Raw genomic sequence first — 12,180 nt, 5'->3', positions numbered from 1 at the left:
CTATGAGCTGTTCTCTACTCAACAACAATCAACAAAACAACAATTTCTTTTTTAAAAATGTACAGTTTCCATACATTCCTATTGAAGGCTATAGTCTTTGATATTCTATAATAAATGTGTCAGGTCTTCTTCACTCTCGGAAAGCTAGAATGTGTAATCTGCATTGTGGTTTGTTAATGAGTCTTCTTGCAATACTTGCAATGCCACATATTATAAGGAATCTCTGGTGAACTATTGGTTAAGAAGTTGCACTACCAACTTAAAAACAGACAGTTTGAATCCATTAGCAACTCAGGGGAGAAAATGAGCACATGAAAACCCATCGGAGGATCAGCTATGAGTCAGTTCTGATGTGACAACAATGAATTGAATTTTGAGATGAAAATGTTATAAGGTTTTTATGTTCTATTCTTTTTGTTATTGTTGCTTTATCATCATTGTTTTTTTTAAAAATCAACTATACTGTTTCTAGAGAAAACCTAAGAAGTCAAAGTACCACAGCAATCATTAAATGTTAATCTTCAGAGAAAATCATCTCCAAAAGGCTGGCCAGATGACACCCAGATCTATCAGTTTTTTAGGTGTTCCATATTTCAGTAGTGTAGGTAATGCAGTTACTTTCCGCTTTCTTCTGAAGTCATTCTGGGGATCTTCCAGTAAGGTTTTTCTCCTACTCGGCAGTAGATGAAAACACATCCTTCACTAATGTGCTTTAGACACACTCAGATGATATAGTTCAGCTTGCACACAGGGCATCCGTTTTTCCCTTCCACATCCTTAGAACTAGTAAAATAGGTGAAAATGGTCTTGCTGTTGTGCTCCTCTATGGACTGGTTGAATTCCTCAAAGCCTAAACAGGTAGTTTCTTGTAGCACGCCATTAAGACCTAGTTTTACATTCTTTATTGAAGCCTAGAGTATCCTCACAATAAATAAATACTTAGACTTAATATATGACCTGTTGACACACACACACAAATGTAAGAAGAAAATACCTATAAGGCAAGGATCCAATTTAACGATGATAAGACTAAGAATTAGAAAGAGAGAAAAGCTCCTTTAGAAGATAAATAACAAAACAATTATGAAACTAATATTAATGTGTAAACTATTGTGTACCAATATTAAAAAATAATACAACTAAATAATTGCTAATGGAACGTGGATTTTCAGACATTTTTCTCTCTCCCAGTGGTCAGATGGAATATACACATCTATTCAATATCCAGAATTAGCGCTTAACAAAAGAAGATGAAGCAAAGGGTAAGAAACAGCCATCTGGCTTTATTATTCCCAGATTAATACTGTTTTGAAATTGCTTACTAAATGGCACATTTAAAGGACTCTGCAGAACAAAAAAGTCACAGGTTCAGTAATTAATCTCAAAGATAATACAAGTTTAGTGCAGTAAGGAGACACAATGTTGTCCTATAAGAAGAGAAAGTATTATATTGGTCAGGACTGGAATTAGAAGCAAATAATTAACTTGTAATTTGAGAGGACAGAGGAATATGTCTCATCCTTTATGGGAAGATTTCTTTTAAGAGAAAGGATAATACTGGGCATTAAAATGCAATCCTGAAGGACACTACAATGCTAAAATTTGCAAGGGTGTTTTGTCTTTCAGGTATACCCTTGATGAGAAAGAGGTTTCTGCAGGCACTTATAGTTTTAGAGGTAAACCAGATAAGGAATAAGAAGTCACTGAAAAAATGAGAAGAAATAGCTGCAAACATTAATTAATAATTGAAGATGGAATGTATTAATTACAAATATAGCAAATCTGGAAGTTTTAAAAAAATAAAAGAGTGCATAAAGATAGACATTCTAGAATTATTGAGCTAAGATGGACAGGAAGTGGCCACTTTTTATTGGATAATCATATGATTTACTATGCCAGGATTGAAAAGTTGAAGAAGAATGACATTGCACTTATAGTTCAAAAGACCACCACTAGAGGATCTGCAGAGAAATGCATTATTGTGAGTGATAAGCCAAAGGTAAAGAAATAGAAGAATTCTATCAAATTTTGCAATCTGAAATCGACCAAAATAAGCAGTCAAAATGTATTAATAATAACTGGTGGCCAGAATGCAAAATTTTGAAACAAAATAAAAAGAATGATGTGGAAATTATGGACTTGGGACAGAAATACTAAATTTTGTACATTCTATGATTTATTTCTCCCAAAAAGCTTTGTTAAGAAACAGATGACTATACACATGAACTTCTCCAGATGAGCTGCATAGGAATCAGATTGATGATTTCTGTGGAAAGAATAGTTGGAGAAACTCAATATCAGCCGTCAAAATCAGGCTAGGTGCTGTCTGTGGAAAAGACTGAAAATTACTCATTTGCAAGTTCAAGTTGAAGTTGAACTAAATGAAAGAAAACCTACTAGAACAAAAATATGACCTTGGGTCTGTCTCACTTAAAAACTGTCTTAAGAATAGGCTTAGGGTATTGAATTATTTATTATGTGTCATCGAGTCACTTGTGACCCATAGTGACCCTATGTACAGCAATTCTGAACCATTCCTTATCCTGAGCCAGTATCACTAAATCAGACACACCAACCCATTGTCCCAGTTACTGTTCTAATTACCAAACACCAGATGAGTTGTGGGATAACATAAAGGATACCGTCCATGAAGAGAACAAAAGGTCATTACAAAGACAGAGGAGGAAGAAAACACAAAACTAAGGTCAGAAAAGACTCTGAAAATTGCACTAGAACACTGAGAAAACTAAGAGCATTGGCCAAAACTAAGAAAAGAGATGCTGAAGTAAAAGAGATAAACAAAAATGCTTTGTATTATTTCTATCTTTTTAAATTTATTGATACTTGCCTTGTGACCTAAAATGTGATCTATTTTCAATTATGTTTGTTTATCTTTTTGGGGAATGGGAACAAACATTGATTTCTTCCAGTCAGTAAGCCAGGCAGCTGTCCGCCAAATTTCCAAATTTCCTGACAGACTGGTGAGCATGTAATTTGAAACATTTCATTTGGTGTCCCATCTGTTTTTAGGACTTTATTTATTCCCAATGCCTCAGTGCAGCTTGAATTTCTTCCTTTATTATCTCTGGCTATTGATCATATGGTACTTCTTGGAATATTTCCGTGTTGGCTTATTTATTTTGGTACGTTGACTCTGTGTATTCACTCGATCTTCTTTGGATGTTTCCTGGATTATTCAAGATTTTGCCACAGCATTCCTAAGTATTGCAACTCGAGGCTTAATGAGCTAGTTCTTCCTTTTATTATTTTCCAATTCTAGTTCTCTGCACATTCTGTTATCATATTTTACTTTGTCTACCTGAGATGTCCTTGGAAATCTTCTGTTCACTTCTTTTATTTAAGTACCTCTTCCTTTTGTTTTGGCTTCTCAATGATCCAAAATATCACTGCAGATAATAGATAGATCTTGGCAGAAAGTAGAAAATACAAGAAGAGAGTATATATTGACTGTGCAATGGTATTTGACTGTGTTGATGATAACAAACTATGGATAACATAGAGGAGAACTGGAATTTTGGAAATTTTAATTATGTATATATCTAGAAAAAATAATTGCTGCTCAATATGCATCCTGAGTGAACATTTTGAGAAATTAAACCTTATGAACAAAATGTGGCATCATAATTGGAGAAAGGCTCATCAACAACCTGCATTATGCAGATGACACAAATTTGCTTGCTGAAAACAAGAAGGATTTATAGATGGTCAGGAACTACCCTTTCAGTATGATTACAGCTCAATAACAAGAAAAAAATGCTCACTACTAGATCTACAGGCAACATTGTTATGAAAGCAGAAAAGTTTCAAAGATTTCATCTTTTTCTTTAATTGCAAAAGAATATTTTATTATTTTCTTTTTTATTTCATGCAATTCTTTTTTCAAAATTTTATACTAGTTTATCTATAAAGTTTGTATACATTGTCCCTCACCCCAGATCCCGCTCACCAACTCAGCCCCACTCCACCCATAAAACTGTGAGACCCTATGATCACCGTCCTCCCCTATCCCCACCCTTCTGCTTCCACATACCTTAGATTCCTTATGCACATCTAACTAGTTCTCTATTTTTACAATAATGGTCTTATGCATTGTTTTTTCTTATGGAACCGAGTTAGTTCACTTAGCATAATACTCTCCAGTCTCTTCCAAGTTAAGTAGTTACTTACAAAATCATTGCTCTGGCGTGCTGCACTTTATTTCATCATGCGAATGTACTATAATTTCTCAATCCATTCCATATGACCCAGTAATTCCACTGTTTGGAATATACCCTGAGAAAATGAAAACTGAGGCACAACTGGAGACTTGAACACCAAAATTCAGAGCAGCGTTATCCACCATCACAAGACATGGAAACAACCCAAATGTGCAACCACAGTCAAATGGCTTGAGCTTTCATCTTTTTTTAAAAAATTTATTTTATTAATTTTAATGAACCATTACAGAGATTTTGGATTTCCATTCATTCATTGTTGTACTTTTTTCTCTACCCCTCCCCACTCAGTTCACTCCTCTCTTCGAAAAGCAAAAGATAAACTCTTTCATTGGTATACTATCCCTCTGCCCTCGCCTCCCCCCACCCCGAATGCATTCCACTATGCAACCTTAATTCTGGATTCCTGTGGTAACCGTAATAACCTATCATCTATCACTTTTAAACTGTTCTCTCCCTCATCTGCTTCAATGCAGTATAAATAATTTATCCAGTTTTTCTCAGTCTTACCTCATGTAAGTCCCATTCTACAACAGTGGCACCATGCAGTAGAGCTTTCATCTTTTTGAATCTACGATCAATACCCTTAGTATCAGCAGTCAGGAGATCATGAGATGTACAGCATTGAGAAAATCTATTGTCAGGACCTCTTGAAATTACTGAGAAACACAGATGTCAGTTTAATGACTAGGGTGTTTTATGTATTCATTATTCTTCAGTGCCGCATGATATTTCATTGTAAACCATAGTTTTTCTATCCATTAGTTCATTGATGGGTAATTAGGTTGTTTCCATCTCTTTACTATCGTTAATAATTCAGCAATAAACATGAGTGTACATATGTTTGTTTGGACGGTGGTTCTGGTTTATTTACAGTACATTACCAGCAGTGCAATTGGTGGGTCAAATGGTATGCCTATTTCTAAATTTTTGAGAAAACACAAAATTGCCTTCTAATAGTGTTGAACAATTTTAAATTCCCACCAGCAGTGAATAAGGACTCAAATTTATCCACAACTTCACCAGCATCTGCTGTTTGCTGCTGTGTTGAACTTTGCTGTTGCTGCAGTGAAACATTACACAACATGGGTGACCCTGGAGGACATTATGTTGAGTGAAATGTCTCAGCCCCAAAAGGAAAAAATACTACATAGCACCACTGTTATGAAGCAGGACTGGCATGGAGGGTTTGGAACAGAATAGGAAAAGTGTATATAGATAATGAACACGGTATTGGAACAGATGAGGGAGAGAACTGTTTAAAAATAATATATGAATAGGCATTATTTGTAAGACAATGGTTCATATTAAGAGGTACTTTGAAAAGAGGACTGGGTGAGGGATGGGGCAGGGGAAGGGAAAAGGTAAAGGGAGGAAAATATGCAAAGATGAATGAATGAAAATCCAACTTTTCTGTAAACTTCTATTACAGTCACATTTAAAATTTAAAAAAAAAATTAAAAAGGACTAATGTGTGCCTAATTCAAGTGATGTTCTTTTCAATCATCTACTATGCATATGAGAGCTGAACGATGACTAAGAACAAGATAAGACGAATCAATGCTTTTGGGCTGTGGTGTTGAAAGATAGTACTTAATATTCCACAGACTACCAAAAGAACAAAAATTTATATATGTTGGAGAAAGAGCAATTAGATTGTTCCTTAGAGAAAAGGAGGTAAATTTTCATTTCACATACTTTACCATGTTGTTAGAAGAGGCTAGTCCTTAGATGCAGAAATATTTCCTTTTGGAAAGGGGGAGATCTGCTTGTCCAGTGGTAAGAAGCTATACTGTCAACCTGAACATACTCGGTTTGAACCCACGAGCTGCCTTGCAATAGAAAAATGGGCAATCTCCTCCTGTGCTATTAACTGCCTCCGAAAGCTTGCTGACAAATCAGCTATTAGTTGATTCTAATTTTGCGGTACATAACAATCACAGACAACCTTCCTTGGAAGGAGAGATCATGCTTGGAAAGGTATAAAAAAGAAAGAGGGGGTCTTTCCATGAAATTCATTGATGATACAGTGACTATGGTGATGAACTCAAGTGTGTTGAAAATGAAAAAGATGGCACAGGATAGGACAGGGTTCAGATCTTTAATTCATAGGGTTGCTATAAATTGTACTCAACTAGATAACAACACAACAACAATAGAATTTTAAATATGATAATACATACAAGACTGGAGACATAAGACTACTTACTTGTTCCCTTCAGTCAACACCACACAGAATGATCCTGTGACTAACAGGTTATATAACATTGCCCTATTAAGCTCTGTCTCCATGATCTGCAACATGTTTGAGTTCATTGTTACCGTCATTGTGTCAAGCCATCTCATTGAGGGTTTCTCTCTTTGACTGACCCCTCCATCTTTTCTGATATGATATCTTTTTCCAAGAACTAATCCTTCCTCACAACATACTCAAAATATTTGAGATGAAGTTTATCACCTTTACCTCCAAAAAGCAATCTAGTTTCATTTTTTCCAGGATTTAATATTTTGACAGCCTTATACTATATTCGCTTCTCTGGACAAATATCACTATTCAAGGGGATTGCTTCTTATTTAGTCTTTTTTAGTCACTATCTACAATTAAGTATGAAGCAACTGGAAAGAAAATTAATTAGTTCAGTAGTAATTTACTTTTTAAAAACTATATCCTTGCTTTGGTCTTTAGCAGAGAGATCTTGGACAGCCTATTTCACAAGTGTAGCAAGTCTTTCAGTTTCTTAACTGCTGCTATTTCTAGTATTAATTGTGGATTCAAGCAAAATGAAATGATCGATAATTTCAATCATTTCTCCATCTGTCATGATGCTGCCTATTTATTCAGTGGTAAGAATTTTGCTTTCCATGATGTAAGATATAATACATGTTGAAGGCTCTAGTTTTCTACTTTCTTCAACAAGTGCTTCAAATCTCTTCACAGTTCAAACAGGATTGTGTCTTTTGCATACTGCAGATTTTTAGTGACCCTCTTATCCTGATGACACATTCTTCTTCACAGTTCACCTTTCTTGAAATATTTCCTCATAATATAGATTGATTAAGTATAGGAGATGAATACAACTCTAAGGTTCAACATTATTGATTTTAAATAATGCAGTGTATTCTCTTGATCTTCTGAGTCAATGGCTTCTTGGTTTGTGAATGGACTCATCACTCAGATGATCAGAAAATCTGGCCTGATTCAACACCTTAATTCCAATTTTCTGCTAGGCTGATAGACATATTGTTATTGTCCCAGACCAAGTAACTGTTTTTCTATTTCCTGTCATGTGAATGTTTGTTTTATGCTATCTATATGTATGTGTGCTTTATAATTCACTCTTAAAGCCATGGCACTTCTCTGTCACTTTGCTATAATATGTTTTATGTATTACTTTGGTGCTTGAAGCTATGTCTCTGGTATTTCAAATACCATGGTTAATGAGTTTCCATAGTGCTTCTAGACTAAGACAGACTAAGCAGCAGCAATAGTCATTCACTTCTGAAATAACAAACCTCTTAAACCTCTGCAAACAACAGAATATTGTTAGGTAAAATGCTGGTTCAGGACAGAGTCACTAAAAAAGAGGAGAGACAGCTGCAAAGATCCATTAATAAGTGGAACAGCTGTGACTTGGAACAATTATGTATCTAGCAAAATTGCAAGTGGCCAAGAATGAAATGGAAAGCATAACAATCAACCACACAGTCATTAATGAGCTGAAATACACCAGTACTGATCATCTTGAACAATAATCATATGATTTCTTATTCCTAGCATGACAAATTGAAGAGGAATGTTTTTGCATTCATTACCAAAAAACAAACAAAAAAATCCAATATAAAATATATAAGAACATTATAAGTAAGCAAGCATAAAATAAAAATATTTTTTTAAGAATCCCCAATATTTCAAGATCTATTCTGAGGTTTAGTGCTGTGGGCGATAGAATATTACCTTTATAAGATTAATTAGTTATATTGTTGTTTGTTGTTGTTGTTGTTGTTAGGTGCCTTCTAGTCTATAATGATTCATAGTGACCTTATTAACAACAGCTTTCAACCCAGTCCTATCCTGTGCCATCATCACACCTACTGACACACAAAAGCCCATTACGCCAGTCCCCATGTCAATCCACAGAGTTGAGGTATCATTATCCTATTCCAGATAAATCAGCATAAAACAAATCAGTACTTTGTTACTCTTGTTCACTTTGTGAGAACTAGTCCTGTATGTTAACTTGCTGTTGTTGTAAGGTGATATCTAGTCAAGTTCGACTCATATCAACAACCTTATGAACAACAAATTTGAACATTGCCCTATCCTGTGCCATCTTCACACTTCCTGACACACTAGAAGCCTATTGTGGCAGTCACCATGTCAATCTACCTGGTCAAGGGTCTTTTTCTTCGTTTCTGATCCTCTATCCTTCCAAGCATCATGTCCCTCTACAAGGAATAGCCGCTCCTGAAATACGTGGAGAGAAGCCTCATAATCTTTGCCTCCAAAGAGCATTCTAGCAGCACCTTCTTAAAAACATATTTGTTTGTTCTTTTGGCCATCCATGAAGTGTCCAGTGCTCTTCTTCAACACCACAACTCAAAGATGTGAATTCTTCTTCTTTAATCTTATTTTTTCCCCCCATCTCTCAGATGCACAGAAAGTGTTTTGAAAAACCTTGGCTTGAATCAGACACATCTTAGTCCTCAAACTAAAATCATTACTCCTCAGCAATTTGGAGAGATCAATCACTGTAGACGTTACCAGTGCAACACATCCCCCGATTTCCTGCTTCCTGGTACCAAGGTTATTAATTATGGATCCAACTAAGATGAACTTGTTGACAGTTCCAAACTTTTCTCCATCCATCATGCTGTTGCCTATTGGTCCAGTGTCAAAATCTTTGCTTTCTTGAAATTGGGATGCAATCAATATTGATGGCTGCATTCCTTTATTTTATGCAATAAGTGTTTCAAGTTTTTCTCACTTTGAGCAAACAAAGTTGTGTCATCTGAATACATAACTCAGTTTATTGAAGAGTCTCCATTCAATCCTTATGCCACATCCTTCTTCACACACAGAGTCCAGCTTCTTGAATAATTTGCTCAGTACACAGATTGAATAGGAATGGAGAGAGAATACAACCATGATATACATCCTTCTTAATTTTAAACCATATAGTTTTCCCTTTGCTATGTTCCCACAACAGCCTTATCTTCTAGGTATAGGTTTTGCATGAGCATAATTAAGTGTTCTGAGACTCCCATTATTCTCAATGTCATCCACAATTTGTTATGATCCTCACAGTCAAGTACTTTTGCATACTCAATAAAGCACAAATACACATTCTTCTGGTATTCTTTACTCTGAACTAGGATCCTTTCGATGTCAGCAATGATATATCCGTATTGCCATGGTCTTTTCTAAATCTGCTTGAACTTCTGACAGTCCCTTATCTGTGTACTGTTCTAGCTGCTTTTCAATTATTTTCAGCAATATTTTGCTTTGAAAGGACAGCTTAAGAGGACAAAGGAAAGTATTATAGCAGAATGTGCAGAGAGATGGAATTGGATAATAAAAAGGAAAGAATACACTCTGCATTTCTCAAGCTGAGAGAACTGAATAACAAATTTAAACTCTGAGTCACAATATTGAAAGATGTTATGGGCAAAATAGTAAATGACCCAGAAAGTACCAAAAGAAAATGTACCAAAAAGAATTGATTGTACTGAAAAATGTCAGGAAGTATAATATGAACAGGAGCCAATTGTGATGAAGGAGGAAGCGGAAGCTTCATTGAGGGCATTGGTAAAATATTAGGCACCAGGAATCAGTAGAGTACTAACTGACTTGTTTCAATTAGTAGATGTAGCCTTTGATGCACTCACCAGTCTTTGCCCAGAAATGTGGAGTAAAGCTGTTTGGCTAACAAATTGGAAAATAACCACATTTATTTCCACTCACAAAACCGATAACCCAACAGAATTTGGAACTATCAAACAATAACAGTAATATCACATCACATAAGATGAATGATGTGGTTGTCGTTATATGCCATTGAGTCACCTGGAACTCTTAACGATCTTATGTACAAATCCCTGAAACCTGTTCTATCTAGTGCCAACTTTGCTGTCTCTGAAGCACTTACTCTCGTTACACTAGTCACTGTATCAATCCATCTAATCGAATGTCTCCCTCTCTTTCTCCATACGTCCGGGCTTCCAAGCACGATGTCCCTCTCCACAGACTGGTCCCTCCAAGCAACATGTCTAAAGGATATCAGATGAAGCTTCGGAATCCTTGCCTCCAAGGAGCAGGCTGGCTCACCCTCTCCAGGAGAAATCTGTTTGTTCTCCTAGAAGTCCATGATATATTCAACACTCTTCTCCAGCACCACAGCTCAAAGGCATCCATTCTCCTTCTATCACCCTTAGTCATAGTCCAGCTTTCTGATGCATAACAAGTAATTACAAAGACTATAGCCTGAATTAGGTGTACCTTAGTCTCCAGACTGACATCATTGTTCTTAAGTACTTTGGAGAGGTCTCTTACAAGCAGACTTTCCCAATATATTTCCTTTTCTTTTAATTTCCTGGCTGCTGGTACCAAGAGTGTTGATTGTGGCGCCAAGAAAAGTAAAGCTGTGAACAATCTCAATCTCTTCACAATCCATCATATTGCTGTCAATTGGCCCAATGGTGAGAATCTTTGTCTTGTTATTGAGTGTCAATCCATATTGAAGGCTGCAGTTCTTGATCTTCTGTAGGAAGACCTTCATGTTCTCCTCAATTTCAGCAAGCAGGGTTGCGTCATCTACATAATTCAGGTTGTTGATAAATCTTCCTCCAATCCTGATGCCACATTCCTCCTCACACAGCCCAGCTTCCAGGATGATCTGTTCCACATATAGATTGAAAAGGGATGGAAACAAAATACATCCTTGGTGTATGCCCTTCCTCATTTTGAACCATGCAGTGTCTCCTTGCTTTGTTCTGACTACTGCCTCCTGATCCAAGTACAAGTTTCGCATAATCAAATGTTCTGGAATTCTCCTCCTTCTCAAAGTCACCCACAATTTGTTGTGATCCACACAGTCAAATATCTTTGCAGAATCAATGAAAAACAGACATTCCTCTGGTACTCTCTTCTTTAAGTCAAGATCCATTTAACATTAGCTATAATATCCCTAGCTCCATGCCCTCTTCTAAATCCAGCCTGCGCATCTCTGTTGATGTGTTGTTCTAGTCAGTTTTGGATTACTTTCAGCAGACTCTTTCATGTATGTGATATTAATGTTATTGTTTCATAATTTCCTCACTCTGTTGGGTCACCTTTCTTTGTAATAAGAACAAATAGAGATCTCTTCTAGTTAGTTAACCAGGTGGTTGTAATCTAGATATCTTGACACAATTGCGATTAACTAATCACATTAAACATGGCTTGGGGAAAAACGCAAAACATGCCTTGTTAGGCCTTACAAAATTGCACTAGGGAAAATTGTAAACAGCTAAAGTCTACGAGAGTAAGCATTATAGAACCTAGAGTTTGTGGTGTCTTTAGTTTCAGAAAAAGGACATGGATGTTTTGTTTATGTATTTTCCCCTCAATCAGAAAACAGAAACCTACTACTCAAGGTTTCATACTTCAGAAATGTTTTCAAGTGTGGTCAGTCTTCAGAAAAATACTTCATGTTGGGAATAGTAAAGAGTCAACCAAAGAAAGGAAACCCCTCGATGAGATGAATTCTGACAAACACAATGGACTTGATCATGGCAGAAATCAAGAGGATGGTTCAAGATAGGACAAGTTTCAGACATGCTGTTAAAAGAGTTGCTATGACTCATAGTCAACTCAATGGTACATGAAACAACACTTATCGATGAGTATAAAGTGCTGTTCCCTTTTATAAGGAGGATTGCTACCCACAAAACCTTGTCACGGAAATAC

At 36.1% G+C, this 12,180-nt stretch overlaps 1 pseudogene; it reads right to left on the bottom strand.

Moving 5' to 3' along the window:
- Nucleotides 1-514: 514 nt before the first annotated feature.
- LOC102866858 overlaps nt 515-12,180 on the bottom strand; it is a 24,221-nt pseudogene continuing 12,555 nt past the window's right edge.

Source organism: Elephantulus edwardii, unplaced genomic scaffold (genome assembly GCF_000299155.1).
Source record: "Elephantulus edwardii isolate Elephantulus edwardi_28Jun2011 unplaced genomic scaffold, EleEdw1.0 scaffold00046, whole genome shotgun sequence".
NCBI classification, from domain to species: domain Eukaryota; kingdom Metazoa; phylum Chordata; class Mammalia; order Macroscelidea; family Macroscelididae; genus Elephantulus; species Elephantulus edwardii.
This window is presented reverse-complemented; position numbering and strand designations above follow the sequence as displayed.